Raw genomic sequence first — 20102 nt, 5'->3', positions numbered from 1 at the left:
CATCAGGCAGCCAAAGTACTGAAGCTTCAGCTTCAGCATCAGTCCTTCCGGTGAATATTCACGGTTGATTTCCTATAGGATTGACTGGCTTGATCTTGCCATCCAAAGGACTCTCAAGAGTCTTCTCCAGCACCATAATTTGAAAGCATTAATTCTTGGTGCTCAACCTTCTTTATGGTCCAACTCTCGCATCTGTACATCACTACTAGAAAAACCATAGCTTTGACTATACAGACTTTGGTCAACAAAGTCTGGTGTCTCTGCTTTTTAAAACACTGTCTAAGTTTGTCATAGCTTTTCTTCCAGGGAGCAAGCATATTTTAATTTCATGGCTATAGTCACTGTCCACAGTGATTTTGGAGTCCAAGAATATAAAATCTGTCACTGCTTCCACAATTTCCCCTTCTTTTTGCCATAAAGTGACTGACTGCCATGATCATAATTTTTGATAGTGATGTTAGCTATGGATTTCTCATGTATGGCCTGTATTATGTTGAGTTTTTATCATAAACGGGGACTGAATTTTGTCAAAGCTTTTCCTGCATCTATTGAGATGATCGTATGATTTTTGTTCTTCAGCTTGTTAATGTGGTGTAGCATACTGATTTGTAGAGATTGAAAAATCTTTGCATCCCTAGGATAAATTTCACCTTGTCATAGTGTACAATCCTTTTAATATGTTGTTGGATTCAGTTTGCTAGTTAGTATTTAACACATTTTAAAACAAAGGTTCAAGTTTAGATTTTGTCACAACTGTCTCCTTTTTATGTTCCCACTGGGAATATAAAAGGTAATATTCATCTCTAAACCTAATAATCTCTATTCATCCTGAGAGAAATAACTCAGTAGACCTGAATTGAGATTCTCTAAAAGGGCCTCAGAGATCCTCATTTTATGGACTCAACAAAGAATTTAATTTAGCTCTCAAGAAGGTGGCCATAGGGTCAGAAATGAAAAGGGAACCTTAAGTCATTTAAAGTGAGGTTACAACTCAGGAGTTAAAACACTGATTCTGTGTTCCCATGACATTTAAAACTGAGGATGTCTGACAGGAGTGGTAAATTAGAGTATATACCCTCAAATCAGTTGTTGTAAGATGATAAATATATGTTCAAGGTGAAAAACTGGTAAAAATATCAGAAAATTACCTGGGCTTACGATACATTTTAAAGATGTTTATTTTTTCAATGACTTTATAGTTATTTTTGTTTAATAATTGGTACTGGCCCTTTGTGATTTCAATCTAGAAATAGGTTTTGTAACATGTCAGTTCAGTTCAGTCGCTCAGTCGTGTCCGACTCTTTGCGACCCCATGAATTGCAGCACGCCAGGCCTCCCTGTCCATCACCAACTCCCAGAGTCCACTCAAACTCACGTCTATCGAGTTGGTGATGCCATCCAGCCGTCTCATCCTCTGTCGTCCCCTGCCCCCAGGCTCCCCCAGCACCAGAGTCTTTTCCAATGAGTCAACTCTTCGCATGAGGTGGCCAAAGTATTGGAGTTTCAGCTTTAGCATAAGTTCTTCCAGTGAACACCCAGGATTGATCTCCTTCAGAATGGACTGGTTGGATATCCTTGCAGTCCAATGGACTCTCAAGAGTCTTCTCCAGACCACAGTTCAAAAGCATCGATTCTTTGGTGCTCAGCTTTCTTCACAGTCCAACTCTTGCATCCATACATGACCACTGGAAAAACCATAGCCTTGACTAGATGGACCTTTGTTGGCAAAGTAATGTCTCTGCTTTTGAATATGCTATCTAGTTTGGTCATGACTTTCTTCCAAGGAGTAAGCATCTTTTAATTTCATGGCTGCAATCACATCTGCAGTGATTTTGGAGCCCAAAAAAATAAAGTCTGACACTCTTTCCGCTGTTTCCCCATCTATTTCCCATGAAGTGATGGGACCAGCCCAGCGTTTCTCATGATGTACTCTGCATATAAGTTAAATAAGCAGGGTGACAATATACAGCCTTGATATACTCCTTTTCCTATTTGGAACGAGTCTGTTGTTCCATGTTCAGTTCTAACTGTTGCTTCCTGACCTGCATATAGGTTTCTCAAGAGGCCAGTCAGGTGGTCTGGTATCCCCATCTCTTTCAGAATTTCCCACAGTTTATTGTGATCCACACAGTCAAAATCTTTGGCAGAGTAAATAAAGCAGAAATAGATGTTTTTCTGGAACTCTCTTGCTTTTTAGATGATCCAGCGGCTATTGGCAATTTGTTCTCTGGTTCTTCTGCCTTTTCTAAAACCAGCTTGAACATCTGGAAGTTCATGGTTCATGTACTGCTAAAGCCTGGCTTGGAGAATTTTGAGCATTACTTTACTAGCATGTGAGATGAGTGCAATTGTGCGGTAGTTTGAGCATTATTTGGCATTGCCAATAATTGGATTGGGATGAAAACTGACCTTTTCCAGTCCTGTGGCCACTGCTGAGTTTTCCAAATTTGCTGGCATATTGAGTGCAACACTTTCACAGCATCATCTTTCAGGATTTGAAATAGCTCCACTGGAATTCCATCACTTCCACTAGCTTTGTTCATAGTGATGCTTCCTAAGGCCCACTTGACTTCACATTCCAGGATGTCTGGCTCTAGATGAGTGATCATACCATCGTGATTATCTGGGTCATGAAGCTCTTTTTTGTACAGTTCTTCTGTGTATTCTTGCCACCTCTTCTTAATATCTTCTGCTTCTGTTAGGTCCATACCATTTCTGTCCTTTATTGAGCCCATTTTTACATGAAATATTCCCTTGGTATCTCTAATTTTCTCAAAGAGATCTCTAGTCCTTCCCATTCTGTTTTTTTCCTCTATCTCTTTGCACTGATCGCTGAGGAAGGCTTTCTTATCTCTTCTTGCTATTCTTTGGAACTCTGCATTCAGATGCTTATATCTTTCCTTTTCCCCTTTGCCTTTTGCTTCTCTTCTTTTTACAGCTATTTGTAAGGCCTCCCCAGACAGCCATTTTGCTTTTTTGCATTTCTTTTCCATGGGGATGGTCCTGATCCCTGTCTCCTGTACAATGTCACGAACCTCTGTCCATAATTCATCAGGCCCTCTATCTATCAGATCTAGTCCCTTAAATCTAGTTCTGACTTCCACTGTATAATCATAAGGGATTTGATTTAGGTCATACCTGAATGGTTTAGTGGTTTTCCCTACTTTCTTCAATTTGAGTCTGAATTTGGCAATAAGGAGTTCATGATCTGAGCCACAGTCAGCTCCTGGTCTTTTTGCTGACTGTGTAGAGTTTCTCCATCTTTGGCTGCAAAGGATATGATCTACTGATTTTGGTGTTGACCATGTGGTAATGTCCATGTGTAGAGTCTTCTCTTGTGTTGTTGGAAGAGGGTGTTTGCTATGACCAGTGCGTTCTCTTGGCAAAACTCTATTAGCCTTTGCCCTGCTTCATTCTGCATTCCAAGGCCAAATTTGCCTGTTACCCCAGGTGTTTCTTAACTTCCTACTTTTGCATTCCAGTCCCCTATAATGAAAAGGACATCTTTTTTTTGGGTGTTAGTTCTAAAAGGTCTTGTAGGTCTTCACAGAACCGTTCAACTTCAGCTTCTTCAGTGTTACTGGTTGGGGCATAGACTTGGATTACTATAATATTGAATGGTTTGCCTTGGAAATGAATGGAGATTATTCTGTCGTTTTTGAGACTGCATCCAAATACTGCATTTCAGACTCTTTTGTTGACCATGATGGCTACTCCATTTCTTCTGAGGGATTCCTGCCTGCAGTAGTAGATATAATGAGTTAAATTCACCCATTCCAGTCCACTTTAGTTTGCTGATTCCTAGAATGTTGATGTTCACTCTTGCCATCTCCTGTTTGACCACTTCCAATTTGCCTTGATTCATGGACCTGACATTCCAGGTTCCTATGCAGTATTGCTCTTCATAGCATCGGACTTTGCTTCTATCACCAGTCACATCCACCACTGAGTATTGTTTTTGCTTTGGCTTCATCCCTTCATTCTTTCTGGAGTTATTTCTCCACTGATCTCCAGTAGCATATTGGGCACCTACCAACCTGGGGAGTTCCTCTTTCAGTATCCTATCATTTTGCCTTTTCATACTGTTCATGGGGTTCTCAAGGCAAGAATACTGAAGTGGTTTTCCATTCCCTTCTCCAGTGGACCACATTCTGTCAGGCCTCTCCACCATGACCTGCTCTTCTTGGGTTGCCCTGTGGGCATGGCTTACTTTCATTGAGTTAGACAAGGCTGTGGTCCTAGTGTGATTAGATTGGCTAGCTTTCTGTGATTATGGTTTCAGTGTGTCTGCCCTCTGATGCCCTCTCACAACACTTACCATCTTACTTGGGTTTTTCTTACCTTGGACGAGGTGTATCTCCTCACTGCCACCCCTCCTGACCTTGAACGTGGAGTGGCTCCCTTCGTTATAAACATTTCTATACGCACAGAAAAATTTTGGAAGGACATACACACACAAACCAGTTGTGGTTGATGCTGGAGAAAAGAAGCAAGAAGGGAAATGGCTTTTCATTATATAAACTCTATGGTGATTTTTATTCAGTTCAGTTCAGTTGCCCAGTCGTGTCCAACTCTTTGTGACCCCATGAATCGCAGCACGCCAGGCCTCCCTGTCCATCACCATCTCCCGGAGTTCACTCAGACTCATGTCCATCAAGTCGGTGATGCCATCCAGCCATCTCATCCTCTGTTGACCCCTTCTTCTCCTGGCCCCAATCCCTCCCAGCATCAGGGTCTTTTCCAATGAGTCAACTCTTCACATGAGGTGGCCAAAGTATTGGAGTTTCAGCTTAAGCATAAGTTCTTCCAGTGAACACCCAGGATTGATCTCCTTTAGCATGGACAGGTTGGATCTCCTTGCTGTCCAATGAACTCTCAAGAGACTTCTCCAACACCACAGTTCAAAAGCATCGATTCTTTGGTGCTCAGCTTTCTTCACAGTCCAACTCTTGCATCCATACATGACCACTGGAAAAACCATAGCCTTGACTAGATGGACCTTTGTTGGCAAAGTAATGTCTCTGGCTTTTGAATATGCTATCTACATTGGTCATAACTTTCCTTCCAAGGAGTAAGCATCTTTTAATTTCATGGCTGCAATCACATCTGCAGTGATTTTGGAGCCCAAAAAAATAAAGTCTGACACTCTTTCCGCTGTTTCCCCATCTATTTCCCATGAAGTGATGGGACCAGATGCCATGATCTTCATTTTCTGAATGTTGAGCTTTAAGCCAACTTTTTCACTCTCCTCTTTCACTTTCATCAAGAGGCTTTTTAGTTCCCCTTCACTTTCTGCCATAAGGGTGGTGTCATCTGCATATCTGAGGTTATTGATATTTCTCCCAGCAATCTTGATTCCAGCTTGTGCTTTTTCCAGCCCAGCGTTTCTCATGATGTACTCTGCATATAAGTTAAATAAGCAGGGTGACAATATACAGCCTTGATATACTCCTTTTCCTATTTGGAACGAGTCTGTTGTTCCATGTTCAGTTCTAACTGTTGCTTCCTGACCTGCATATAGGTTTCTCAAGAGGCCAGTCAGGTGGTCTGGTACCCCCATCTCTTTCAGAATTTCCCACAGTGTATTGTGATCCACACAGTCAAAATCTTTGGCAGAGTAAATAAAGCAGAAATAGATGTTTTTCTGGAACTCTCTTGCTTTTTAGATGATCCAGCAGATGTTGGCAATTTGTTCTCTGGTTCTTCTGCCTTTTCTAAAACCAGCTTGAACATCTGGAAGTTCACGGTTCACGTACTGCTAAAGCCTGGCTTGGAGAATTTTGAGCATTACTTTACTAGCATGTGAGATGAGTGCAATTGTGCGGTAGTTTGAGCATTATTTGGCATTGCCTTTCTTTGGGATTGGGATGAAAACTGAGTTTTCCAGTCCTGTGGCCACTGCTGAGTTTTCCAAATTTGCTGGCATATTGAGTGCAACACTTTCATAGCATCATCTTTCAGGATTTGAAACAGCTCCACTGGAATTCCATCACCTCCACTAGCTTTGCTCGTAGTTTTTCTTTCTCAGGCCCACTTAATGGTGATTTTTATTAACCATGTCTAAATATAAGGTTCACAAATTCTCAAAGTACAAAACAATGAATGAGAGAAATGTCATGTGTGTGCATGAGGAGCTTATAGAGTAATAATTTACTTCAAAATTAGAATATGGTGTGAGAAATGATAAACCAGATTTGTGTTGATGTGGCAAAAAAGAAGTGCCTAATTGCAATAGCTATTTTTTTTAAAAGTATAGTGGATCTACAGTATTATATTAGTTTCAGATGTAAGACATAGGCATTTGAAGTTTTATAGGTTATACTTCAAAGTTTTTCCCCAGAAAAGGAAAAGGCTACCTACTCTATCTAGTATTCTTGCCTGGACAATTCTGTGGACAAAGGAGCCAGGCAGGCTACAGTCCACGGGGTCGCAAAGAGTAAGACGTGATTGAGTGACTAGTACATTTTCAGAGTTATTATAAGATATATAAAAGACTATATCCCCTGTGCTATACATTACATCTTTGTAACTTATTTATCTTTAATTGGAGGACAATTTGTAACCTATTTTGTACCTAGTAGCTTGTTCCTCTTAATTCCCTTCTCCTATTTTCTCCTTCCCCCAACCTCTCCCTTTCTGGTAACCACTAGTTCAATTTTGGTATCTTCAAGGCAACAGATATTTTCTTGCAAAAGCAGGAGAAGGTGTTGCATGATGGGGGCCCCCTTTTCTTTTCTTCTTATGCGGCATCCAACTTTTTTTTGAAAATAATCCTCATTTACCAATCACCAGAAACATGGAATTCTATTGTGCCTGAAACAGATTCTCATGAACAAAGGAAGTAGAAGCAAACAAAAACCAAAGAGTAATTGTTTCTAAACAGAATATACCATTCTCACTGTGGGAAGACTCATTCTTCAATACAGTCTTCTCTGATTATTTTTCCCCTTTCTTTCCTTTTATTTCCAGCCATCTCTCAGCCAGGGTTGAGCATCACCCTGATGGCTTGCCGCTGTCAATTGTAAAGTGAAATATGTCCGTGGGCTTGTTCATGAACTGCTGATATTTTAAGTGGATTCTTCCACCCTGGATGATGGCCTGACCCAGTGGCTCTGTATCTGTGGCACTGGCTCTGCCAGCGTGTGACACGACAGTGACAGTGCTGTGGCAGTCAAGCTGAAGGCCGTTTGCACAGTGTGACATGCCTCCTTGCTTTGTGCACTTGCGGGGATTTTGATGATGTGATCCATTGTTAGAAACAAGGGGCCACTTCATCTTGACATGGACAAAAGGGGTGAATTACTGAGAAGCTTGAAGGAGTTAAGTTTCTCACAATAAGCCAACAGTCTGGGAAGCATTGGCAGCAATATAATCCTTTAGAAACACATTGATCTTCGGGCTTCTGTTCATTGTCTGCTAGAGTTCAGAATTCCATGCTTCTGAACTTTTTTTGCTTGGCAGGAAAAAAAAATGGAATGTTTTAAATGTATGAAACATAATAGCTTATTGTAACAGCAAAAGTATTGTGTTTGTAGGCCCCTGTTCAGCAGATTTTTCTTGAACAGTTCAGAAATCTCATGTTAACTTTTAATGCCTTTAATTGTAAAATGCACTTTAACCCCAAAGTCCCCGCGTCTCTGCACTGTCACGAAAAGAAACTGGTTAGTTTTGTTTCCCTGCACGTCTCATTGCTCCTTTTCTTTCTCAGTAGTCTAAGAAATACCTGAAAAAAAATTTTTTATATTAAGAGTTTATCTCAATTGTTACCAAGATAATTCCAATAATTAATATAGTCAAGATGAATAGGAAAAAAAATCTAAGTGAGTCCCCTTGCGGCCCCTTTAAGCTTTCTAGTTAGTGAAAGTGGAAAATACCTACAGCAGACGATTCAGGCAATGGTTTCCCATTATGTAATAGCAAGTTTGCAACAAAAGCCAAAGGAAGAAGGGAAATAGAGTAAATAGGGATTTACAAAGCTTCTGAATAAAGGTGAGAATTAAACATTACAGTCTGTACTTCCAAAATGATTTTTCACTTGAAGTTTCTAAAACTGACAAGCACAATTTAGAATTACTTGACCTTTTATACTACTATTTCTAGTAGAGGAAAGCTTTCATTTCTTTATGTAACTAAAGTTCTTTCCATATTCCACAACAGATAGTGTTTAGATAGTGTAAGGAAAAAAAAGCCAAGTTATTGTAACATAATTTTATCATCATTTCTATTACCTAAAAGCACATGCTATAACAGTACAAATATCATCTAACTTGTGGTAAATAAAGATTAATTTTAACTTTGTTCACATTAAGTATTTTGCTGAATACAATAGAACACGTTCTTAAATTTTGACCCCTCTCCCTATAAAAATGATTTTACATTGATGTTGAACACCTGTTTCATTTGAGTGAGTTTACTGATGTTATGTATTATGTACTGTGTGAATTCTCCACAACCAATTAATGATCCAGATTGACTTTCCCTGACAAGCTATGAGCTGATTAGTTCTGCGATGGACTGTTACAATCATAAAGTGAAAAATCATTTAATATTGACTTCACTAAGACACACAGAAGACAAATTGGCCCCTAACAATAACATCATGTTCCTCAAAGCCAAATGGAAATGAGTTTCAGATCTTGGACACCACTGTTTCTTCCCTTCTATCACAGGAGTAATTAGTGCTAAATGTACTTTTCTTAAATGCATCAAAGATAATTTGATCGTTTGCACCAAGATTTTTGCCAAGTGTTTGGTTTCTGTTCCTACCCAACCATTAATCTATTAATCAGTGCTCTTGATAAATATTTAGCTCAAGATCAGTTCTTCTTATAAGAAACCTCTTCAGCTTCAATTCCCAGTTCTTAACCCAGTGCCTGACCATTAGTAGTTGATCATGTAGCTGCTAGAATACATGCCAGATGTTGTTCCAAATTCCATATGTATTAACTTACTTATTATTCATAATAAGGAGTGAACTTGTTATTATCCCCATTTTACAGATTATAAAACAGAGAGGTTCAATAACTTTCCAAGTTTATTTAACCAGAAAGTGGAGGAGCCAGCCTTCAAACTCAAGCAGTCTGACTCCAGATCTTGCCTTCCTAATCACTAAGCTGTGCATACCTAAGCAATGTTGATTTCACAGAACTGATTTTACTGGATACTTCCACAGGTACCCTGAGCAAAGTGCCTTGAAAGTGGGATGAGTAAACTTATTTGTCCAATGAAATCTGATGACTTGGCAGAGGTGGAAGCTAAATTATGTTTTCCTCACATCCTGATTTATCTTATGCTACTTTAAATTAAATACCAAGGCAATATTTCTTTGTAATGTGTCTGAAATACTCCCGGTTTATAAATTCTTCTAGAATGTCACATGCAATTTAGGTTCGCTGTTTTCATCATTAAGTTTATTTCTCTTTAAATGAAAGATCCATTTAAATTAGCATGCAAGTTAATTAAGAATGAGTGTGTAATTCATTTTATGGATAAGTAAAGTGAAAAGGTGTTAAGACACTTAGGTGCAATTTTTTTCCACTACACTTTATGTTTATAGATAATGCTGTCTTGAGTGCCTGGCTATTTTTCTCAAAATCTGAGGTAATGCAGTAACTATTATGAAAGGGGGCTATGCTGTGCTTTAGGCAGATAACAAATGTAGTATTACTGTTCAAAGGTGGGAATGATTATCTCTGGCTAAAGGAGTAGGATGTAGGAAGAAAGACCCAGAAGAACATCTCTCAGGATGGGTCTTGAAGAATAAGTAGAATATGGTCTTATAAAAAAAAAGATGCAGAAGGCCATTCCAGGTAGAAGGAATATTCAGAGGACAACTCTGGTTCCTAAACTGTGGTAGACTCAGCTAACATGGACTCTTTCCTGATACAAGCACTTGAAGATTCTGGGGAAAATAAAATAGGAAAAATAATGTGAATACTATGGTTGAGACTGTAAGATAAAAAAAGTGGGAGGGGACAGTCCTTTTGGTATCAAAGAGAGTTCCTGAAACACAGAGCTGCTGGGAGCCAGCACAGGAGATCCCACCCATGACAAGGTCATGTGGAGAGACCTGGCAGGGCAAGGCGAGTCAGGTCTCAAGGGGGCCTCTGCCTGAGCATCTACCCCGAAACCAAAATCTGTCTGTTTACTGTCTGCTATACTACACTCTTCTGACATTAACAGGGGGCTATCTCCGACCACCTTTTTCTGGAAAAAGTTAACTTAGAGCTCCAGTTAGTCTTCTGCATATAAAAGGAGAGTCTCACCGGGGCCCAGTGCAGAGCAGTAGAAGTAGAGACTATAACCACTGTGGCCAGAAGGTAGGGTCTCAGACCAAGAGTTAGGTCTTACAGGCCTAGAAGCTGAAGACTTAATGTCTGCCTAGAAATAAGAGTCTTGCCCTCCATATATGAGATAAAAACATGCATGAAGATAGGAAAGGCTGCTCACTCTATGACAGGAAGCTAGAAAAGTGACATCTTCAAGACCAAGGGGTGGGGAAGAATGTCCAGAGCAATGTGTAGGGGGAAAAAATCTCCATAAAAAATGTATATAGTTCATCTAAGATGAAAATTTGACATAAAAATTATTCAGTGGCTTGTGATATCCCTAGATACCAGATATTGTAAAAATCAATACCATTCCAAAATGTCACTTGCACAACTCAAGCCACATAGGGTTAAAGATAAATGATTAAATACTAAAGATACAACAATTCCTACTGAAGATGGACTTAAAACAAACACTACCGAACAAATGAGGAAATATATCATACTTGGAAATGAGCAAATACAGTAAGCAGAAGAGTAACATCTTCAAGAATTTGAGATGATAAATCCATCTGAAAGGGAAAAAATACTTATGTGTATTTATAGAGGGATAAACAAAGGAATGAAATCCATAAGGAGAACCAACACATCAAGACAAAAGAACAAGTGGATTAGAGAAAGAATAACATGAAATTTGTAGAGATGAAACACACAGTGATTTAAAGTGTCAGGGTTAAACAGCAGAGTACACAAACAGGAATCTGTAGCAGCCGTGAAACTGAGCGGGTCAGCTCTCCGGTAGGGAATGTAATTGATGAATGGCTCCAGGTGCTTTGCTCTGAATCTATCCCCACATTCAGGCAGAGGCAGTTCTTCCAACAGCCTGATCCAAATCGGTGACTAAGTGCTCTAGGGATACTAAGGCAGACTGAGTTCTCTGAGACTCAGGAGTCTTCTAATGAGTGACTGTGCCCTGAGGTTTCCCAATGGCCTGGCAGAAACTTCCTTAGGGAGTTTAAGACACCATGTATCCAACACCCTTCCTTCCCTCTCTCCTTTGAGGAGTCAGACTTGCATCCCCAGTCTGACAGCTCCTTACTTCCTCCAATTCCCTCCTTTTCTCCTTCATTACTGTTTCCTTCAATTAAGCTCTTGCTGTCTAAACCCATCTTAATGGGGACCAAACAAATTCAGAAACAAGATCTGAAATAGAGGTCTCAGAAAAATTATCAAGAAGCAAGACGGTAATAGTTTATATCATCCAAAAGTAAGGGCAAAATTAAAACATTTTTGTTTCTTAAAAAGACAACAAGTAAGGCATTTTACTCACAGATCCTGTTTGCTGATATAATTCAGGAATAAGAATATTGAACCCAAAACGAAGGAACGGATCCTAGAAAATAATGATAAATACATGGATATTTTTAAAATGAGAATTATAAACAACAGCAAATGACATAATGAGAGTTTTTTTTAAACAACCCTTGAACGTGAAGTCACTCAGTCGTGTCCAACTCTTTGCGACCCCATGGACTGTAGCCTACCAGGCTCCTCTGTCTATGGGATTAAACAACCCTAGGTCATAGATAACATGAAATATGGGAAAATAGTTAAATTATTCTATGGAATAGTTAATGTTCAGGAAGAAGATAAATATTTGAGTAAATTTATCCTTTTAAAGTCAAGTAAGCACAATAACTCAGTTGGTAAAGAATCTGCCTGCAATGCAGGACACCCCAGTTTGACTCCTTTGTCAGAAAGATCCACTGGAGAAGAGATAGGCTACCCACTTCAGTATTCTTGGGATTCCCTTGTAGCTCAGCTGGTAAAGAAGACACCTGCAATGCGGGAGACCTGGGTTCGATCCCTGGGTTGGGAAGATACCCTGGAGTAAGGGAAAGGCTACCTACTCTGGCCTGGAGAATTCCATGGACTTTATAGCCCATGGAGTTGCAAAGAGTCGGACACGACTGAGCGGCTTTCACAACCAATCAAAAGCACAAAAAGGGAAAAGTAAGATCTCTTATAAACGTGCTAGTTTGAACACATGTTTCAGTTCAGTTCAGTCACTCAGTCGTGTCCGACTCTTTGCGACCCCATGAATTGCAGCACTCCAGGCCTCCCTGTCCATCACCTTTTGGTATCCTATCATTTTGCCTTTTCATACTGTTCATGGGGTTCTCAAGGCAAGAATACTGAAGTGGCTTGCCATTCCCTTCTCCAGTGGACCACATTCTGTCAGACCTCTCCACCATAAGCCGCCCATCTTGGGTTGCCCCACAGGCATGGCTTGGTTTCATTGAATTAGACAAGGCTGTGGTCCTAGTGTGATTAGATTGACTAGTTTTCTGTGAGTATGGTTTCGGTGTGTCTGCCCTCTGATGCCCTCTCACAACACCTACCATCTTCCTTGGGTTTCTCTTACCTTGGACGAGGGGTATCTCCTTACCGCCGCCGTTCCTGACCTTCAACGTGGGATAGCTCCTCCAGGCCCTCCTGTGCCTGCGCAGCCACTGCTCCTCAGGCTGCTCCTCCCTGCCGCGGGCCCTGGCCTTGGGCTCGGGGTGGCTCCTCAGGGTCACCACCCGTTTAGCGCCACATATTTCCCAAATTCCATTAAAATGGCAAAAAATAAATAAAAGATAAACGCACAAGGAAAAGAAGAGAAGATGGGATGACAACAGCCAGGCTATGTTTAAAAATAATTGAAGACATAAAGTCTATTAACTAGAAAAATACATTATAGCAGGGGAATAGGAAATACAAGAGCCTTTAATGAGTAAAACCTATAAGAAACAATCCAATTCATGTCACACCGTTAGGAAAGGACAGAGAATCGCAAATAACAGGTTTTGTTAAAGCATGCGTTGGTGTGGGGGGTGAGGGGGATGTGGAATTGAAGAACTGATTGAAAGCACAGAAAGCAGTTCAAACCTCAAATCACCTCCATGCTGCAAACAAAACATCTGCTTTTCCCTCACCATTGCAAAAAAAAAAAAAAAAGAAAGAAAGTTTATTGTCTGAAGACACTGTCCTCGAGAAGCTCTGGGGTCATTGGGTTGGTGCGACTAAGAGCAGGGGTGAGGTGCTAAACTGAAAGAAGAGTCAAATTCTGCAAGCTCCTTCCCCAGTCCTCTCCTTTCCTCTGGGCTCTCAGAGGACTGATACCCAGGCTGAGAGCCTCAGGTAGATGATACAAAGACCCCTCACTGATGAAAGTGACCGGCCCAAGATAATCAAATGAGGAAACATATCATAGGAAAGTGTCAAAGATCTAATACAGAAAAACTTAATGACCCAAAGATACGAGATTCCACACTGAAGATGCCCCACTGATTGCAGAGTAGAATGAAAAGAAACAAAAAGTCTGTTAAGAAAGTACATCACTGTGAAACACCAGTACCTTAATACATGGGTGATTAAGAGAAAAAGTTGAAAGTTTCCAGGAAGAATCACAGAATCGGATACAGAATGACATTGTACTTCTCAGCAGAAATATTGGAAAGTATAAGGAATGGGAAAATGCTTTTGAGATTCTAAGAGAGAATGATTGTTGGTTTAGATTTCACACCCCCATATTCAGTCGAATAATCAAGTGTCAGAGTACGAGAAATTATCTTTAGATATGCAAGTTCGGAGAAAAAGCTGCATCCCAGGCACCCTTTTGTAAAGTAATCTTTAGAAGTTATTTTCAGAACCTCAAGACAGGCTGGGAAAATAAGAAATAAGAATCACGGAGTACGGGGGCAGCAGAGGTAATATAGTAATAGCAGTCTGATGGTAGAGAGGAAATCCCAGGAAATAGTCATACTGGTTAAGTCAGTAGATCATGCCTAGAGTAAGTATTTTTTAAAGTAGCATGCTGCTGCTGCTGCTGCTAAGTCACTTCAGTCGTGACTGACTCTGTGCGACCCCATAGACACCAGCCCACCAGGCTCCCCCGTCCCTGGGATTCTCCAGGCAAGAACACTGGAGTGGGTTGCCATTGCCTTCTCCAATGCGTGAAAGTGAAAAGTGAAAGTGAAGTTGCTCAGTTGTGTCCGACTCTTAGCGACCCCATGGACTGCAGCCTACCAGGCTCCTCCACCATGGGATTTTCCAGGCAAGAGGACTGGAGTGGGGTGCCATCGCCTTCTCCGAAAATAATATTTTATAAAGTGAATATAATTATTCAAAGAAAGAGCTGAAAGTGTTCAAAGATGTTGCTTCCGAGGAGTGCGATTTAATAATAGGAAGGCTACTACTGCTGCTGCTGCTGCTGCTAAGTTGCTTCAGTCATGTCCAACTCTGTGCGACCCCATAGACAGCAGCCCACCAGGCTCCACCATCCATGGGATTTTCTAGGCAAGAGTACTGGAGTGGGTTGTTAGCCTGTTCCTTTTCATCCTAAACCTAAGCACTAAAGCTTTGACTTTGTAACATTTTTGTGTTACTTTAAGGAAATTAATCTTTTGGATTAAGAGAATCTACAAAGTATAAAAAGAAAGTCAGTATGGGGAGCAGTCAGTGAAGTGGAGGAAAAGAAATGGGGAATATTTTTGTGCAGATGTATACATTGTTATTCGTTCCTCAGTTGGTAAGTCATGTGTGACTCTCCGACCCCATGGACTGCAGTACGCCAGGCTTCTGTGTCCTTGATTGTCTCCTGAAGATTGCTCAAACTCATGTCCATTGAGTCAGGGATGCTATCCAACCATCTCATCCTCTGTCACCCTATTCTTCACCTGCTTTCCATCTTTTCCAGCACCAGGGTCTTTTGCAATGTCAACTCTTTGCATCAGGTAGCCAAAGCATTAGAGCTTCAGTTTCAGCATCAGTCCTTCCATTGAATATTCAGAGTTGATTTCCTTTAGGGTTGACTGGTTTGATCTCCTTGAAGTCCAAGGGACCCGCAAGAGTCTTCTCCAGCACCACAATTTGAAAGCATCAATTCTTCGGAGCTTAACCTTATTTATGGTCCAACTCTCACATTCATACATGACTACTGGAAAAACCATAGCTTTGATTACACAGACTTTTGTTGACAAAGTGATATCTTTGCTCTTTAATATGCTATCTAGGTTTATCATAGCTTTCCTTCCAAGGAGCAAGCATCTTTTAATTTCATGGCTGGAGTCACTATCCACAGTGATTTTGGAGCCCAAGAAAATGAAATCTGTCACTGTTTCTATTTTTTTCCCCCATCTATTTGCCATGAAGTGATGGGACTGGATGAGATTATCTGAGTTTTTTAAATGTTGATTTTAAGCCAGCTTTTTCACTGTTTCACCTTCATCAAGAAGCTCCCAAGTTCCTCTTCGCTTTCTGCCATCAGAATGATATCATCCCCATGTCTGGGATGGTTGATATTTCTCTGGGAAATCTTGATTCCAGCTTGTGATTCATCCAGCCTGGCATTTTGCATGATGTACTTTGTGTATAAATTAAATAAGCAGGGTGACAATATACAGGTTTGACATACTCCTTTCCCAGTTTTGAACCAGTCCCTTGTTCCATGTCCAGTTCTAACTGTTGCTTCTTGTTTCTCAGGAGACAGGTAAGATGGTCTGGTATTCCCATCTCTTTAAGAATTCTCCACAGTTTGTTGTGATCCAAATAGTCAAAGGCTTTATTAACATAGTCAATGAAGCAGAAGTAGATGTTTTTCTGGAATTCCCTTGGGTTTTCTATGATCCGGTGGATTTTGACAATTTGATCTCTCGTTCCTCTGCCTTTTCTAAATCAAACTTGTGCATTGGAAGTTCTCGGTTCGTATCCTTCTGAAACCTGGCTTGAAGGATTTTCAGCATTACTGTGCTAGCATGTGAAATGAGTGCAGTTGTATGGCGAAGTGTTAGCTGCTCAGTCGTGTCTGACTCTCTGCAACCTCAGTGACTGTAGCCCACCAGGCTCCTCTGTCCATGGAATTCTCCAGGCAAGAATACTGGAGTGGGTAGCCATTCCCTTTTCCAGGGGATCTTCCTGACCTGGGGATTTAACCCAGGTCTCCTACATTGCAAGCAGATTTCTTTACTGTCTGAGTCACCAGGAAATGGCAGTTTGAGCATTCTTTGGCATTGCCCTTCTTTGGGATTGGAATGAAAACTGACCTTTTCCAGTCCTGTTGGCCACTGCTGAGCCTTCCAAATTTTCCTGGCATATTGAGTGCAGCAGTTTAACAGCATCATCTGTTAGGATTTGAAATAACTCAGCTGGAATTCCATCACCTCCACTAGTTTTGTTCATAATGATGCTTCCTAAGGCCCACTTGACTCACACTCCAGGATGTCTGACTCTAGGTGAGTGATCACACCATCATGGTTTTCTGGGTCATTAAGACCTTTTTTTGTATAGTTCTTCTGTGTATTCTTGTCACTTCTTCTTAATATTTTCTGCTTCTGTTAGGTCCTTGCCATGTCTGTCCTTTATTGAGCTCATCTTTGCATGAAATGTTCCCTTGGTATCTCTAATTTCCTTGAAGAGATCTCTAGTCTCTCCCATTCTATTATTTTCCTCTATTTCTTTGCATTGTTCACTTAAGAAGCCTTTCTTATCTCTCCTGTTTATTCTCTGGAACTCTGCATTCAGTTGGGTATCTCTTTTCCTGTCTCGCTTGTCTTTTGTTTCTCTTCTCTTCTCAGCTCTTTGTAAGGCCACCTCAGAAAACCCCTTTACCTTCTTGCACTTCTTTTTCTTGGCATGATTTTGCTCACTGCCCCCTGTACAGTGTTATGAACCTCCATCCATAGTTCCTCAGGCACTCTGTCTACCACATCTAATCCCTTGAGTCTATTCCTCACTTCCACTATATAATCATAAGGGAATTGATTTAGGTCATACCTGAATGGCCTAGTGGTTTTCCCCACTTCCTTCAGTTTTAGCCTGAATTTTATAATAAGGTGGTTATGATCTGAGCCACAGTCAGCTCCAGGTTTTGTTTTTGCTGACTGTATAGAGCTTCTCCGCCTTTGGCTGCAAAGAACACAGTCAATCCATGTGATCATTTTGGTTAGCTTTCTGTGGTATATGCATTCTTTTTCAGATTCTTTTCCCATATAGGTTATTACGGAATATTGAGCAGAGTTCCGTGTGTGATATAGTAGCTCCTTGTCAGTTATCATATATGGTAGTGTGTATATGTCAATCCCTGTCTCCCAGTTTATCTCCCCCCCACCCATGCTTTTCCCCTTTGGTAACCGTAAGTTTGTTTTCTATGTCTCGGAGTCTATTTCTGCTTTGTAAATAAGATCATTTGTATCTTTTTTTTAGATTTCACATATAAGTGACATCATATGATATTTATCTTTTCCCGTCCCTTTCACTCAGTTTGATAAGCTTTAGGTGCATCCATGTTTCAGCAAATGGTATTATTTCATTTATTTTTATAGTTGAGTAATATCCCATTGTTATAATATACCACATCTTCATCATTCATCAGCTGATGGACACAAAGAAATGTGGGCATTTTGATTATTTTATAAGAGTAGAGGAAAAATGAAGCATAGCAATACCATAAATATAAAAGCACAAACTAGGAACATAAAAATCTATAAATTAAAAAATAATGTAACAGATTATACTAGTCAGATAAAAGTCAGAGTCTCATATAAAATAATAAATCCATCTCTGTTTCATTTAAAAGAGACATACTTAGAGCATGACAATGTAGGAAGATAGAAATTTCAAAAATGGAAAAAGTGTGTCAAACAGCACTAATCAAAAGAAAGTTTTCATTTTTATATTAATATCAAAATAGGCTGTAAGGCAAAAGTTTATTAGGGACAAATAATTCCTACATGTGGATAAAATAATTTACTTGGAAGCCATGATTTTGAATCCATGTGAGCCTAAAAATGTGGCTTCAATCTATATAAAGAAACAGTGAGAAAATTTCAAGGAAAGGTGGAAAATGGGAAAAGTGTAGCATTTTTTAAAAATCTAACAATCTTGCACTAAAGTTATATGTGTGTGTATGTAGATATATGTAATAGTGATACATGGATAAAGATGTATCTTTATGTATGATTTATTGAAATATCAAATTAATTTTTATAAAATACAAGGAAAAACAGCAAATCTTTCAGCTTCTAAGGACTTTGCTCCTAAATGTAATCTCAACAAGTCCAGCTCTTCCCGTTGTTTTTGGGAAATGAGAGTCTAGTCTGGTCCGGTATAAATAACTCTATATTCACATGATTTTAGATACTCTCCCTCCCAAGCTCAATTGTCGTAGGTGTGAAAGCCCACCACGGGAAAGCTTGATGTGGTTCACTTCTTTCCTTTTCCTTGGAAATCTCCTTCCTTTACTTCCTAGATGTGTTGTTGGCCAATGAGGAAAGGAGGTGGGGCATAAAAGGGGATTAAGGAAAAGGGAACAATTTTTGAAAGTTTACAGGGTTACAATCTGGCATGAAGCTTTGCTTTGTGGTCATACCCAAATTCTGGCTCTTACTTTTGTGAAAATTTATTTAGAGACTTCTTCTTGGCAACTTACAAATCCCTGGATTGGCTAACTTCTAACAGTCCACCCTTCTGCTTTAGGCACCTTGTCTCTTCTAAATCATGCTCTTGGGAGTATCTCCCTCCCAAGCAGCAATGAAATCTTGAGAGAACTATGCATCTCTTTTTGCTAACAGATTCTGAAAGTACAGGCCAAATCCAGGCAGACCTCCAGCCAGGCTCTCATCTTTACTCATGAGTCAGGTACCAATTAGTATCCCCCGAGTCTAGGAAACACCTGTCCAGCTCTCTGATTGATTCTTTTGAAATGGGCTCCTTGATTAAAATGAGAGGAGCATTAACACGCCATATGGATGGAGAGGAGAAACACCGTGGCTCTGCAGCGTTTCTTCCTCAGCCTTTTCAGCAACACATAACCAATTCCCTAGACTAGCATCATGCACCATTGAAGTGAGTGATGATCTAATGGCTGTAAAACCCGCCCCACGTTTTCTTAGAATGCCTAGCAAAGACGTCCATCGACAACTACGCAACTTCCGGAAAACACTAAGCCAACAATAAATGTCAGTTAGGATCTTATTACACACATTTCCTTGCACTCATAGTTTAAAGCCCAAAAAACCAGTGCAAGTCTCAACACATCTCAAAGAACTGACATTATACAGACTGTGTTCCTTTATCTCAGTGCAATGAAAACAAATATAACTCAGTGAAAAGACGACATCTTCATAGACTGGTAAATTTAAATACAATTCTAAATGAGTCATGGGTCCAAGAATTATTGTAAGGTTAGAAATGAACTGAACTGAAGTCGCTCAGTTGTGTCCGACTCTTCGTGACCCCATAGACTGTAGCCTACCAGGCTCCTCTGTCCATGGGATTCTCCAGGCAAGAATACTGGAGCGGATTGCCATTTCCTTCTCCAGTGGATCTTCCCAACCCAGGGCTCGAACTGGGATCTCCCGCATTGTAGACAGACGCTTTACTGTCTGAGCCACCAGAAAGTAACTAGAATGGAATTACAAAGATAGTCTCTACATATCAAAACTTGGGCACCTAAAATCTAACTTAAAGGGAAATTTAAATATATATAGTAGGAAAAACATTTACGTATAGAGAGGAAGGATTTTAACCTTGATTAGATGTCAATAGGGTGTTGATCACAGTTTATTGTATTAGATTATTTATACTCTTTGTGACTTTTTTAAAAAACAAATTTTTTTTACTTTATTTTTGAGAATATCTCACGGAGTTTTTATTTTTTGAAAAAATCTAGGAAAACTCAGCGTCTTAATGACAATGGTAGTTTTAAGTGCTGAAAGCTCAGAGAAAAAAAAATAAGCTTTGAGCTCCCTCTACAGGCCCAAAGAAAAACTTCCCAGATACAGTAAGAAA

This window comes from Capricornis sumatraensis, chromosome 9, assembly GCF_032405125.1.
Source record: "Capricornis sumatraensis isolate serow.1 chromosome 9, serow.2, whole genome shotgun sequence".
NCBI classification, from domain to species: domain Eukaryota; kingdom Metazoa; phylum Chordata; class Mammalia; order Artiodactyla; family Bovidae; genus Capricornis; species Capricornis sumatraensis.
This window is presented reverse-complemented; position numbering follows the sequence as displayed.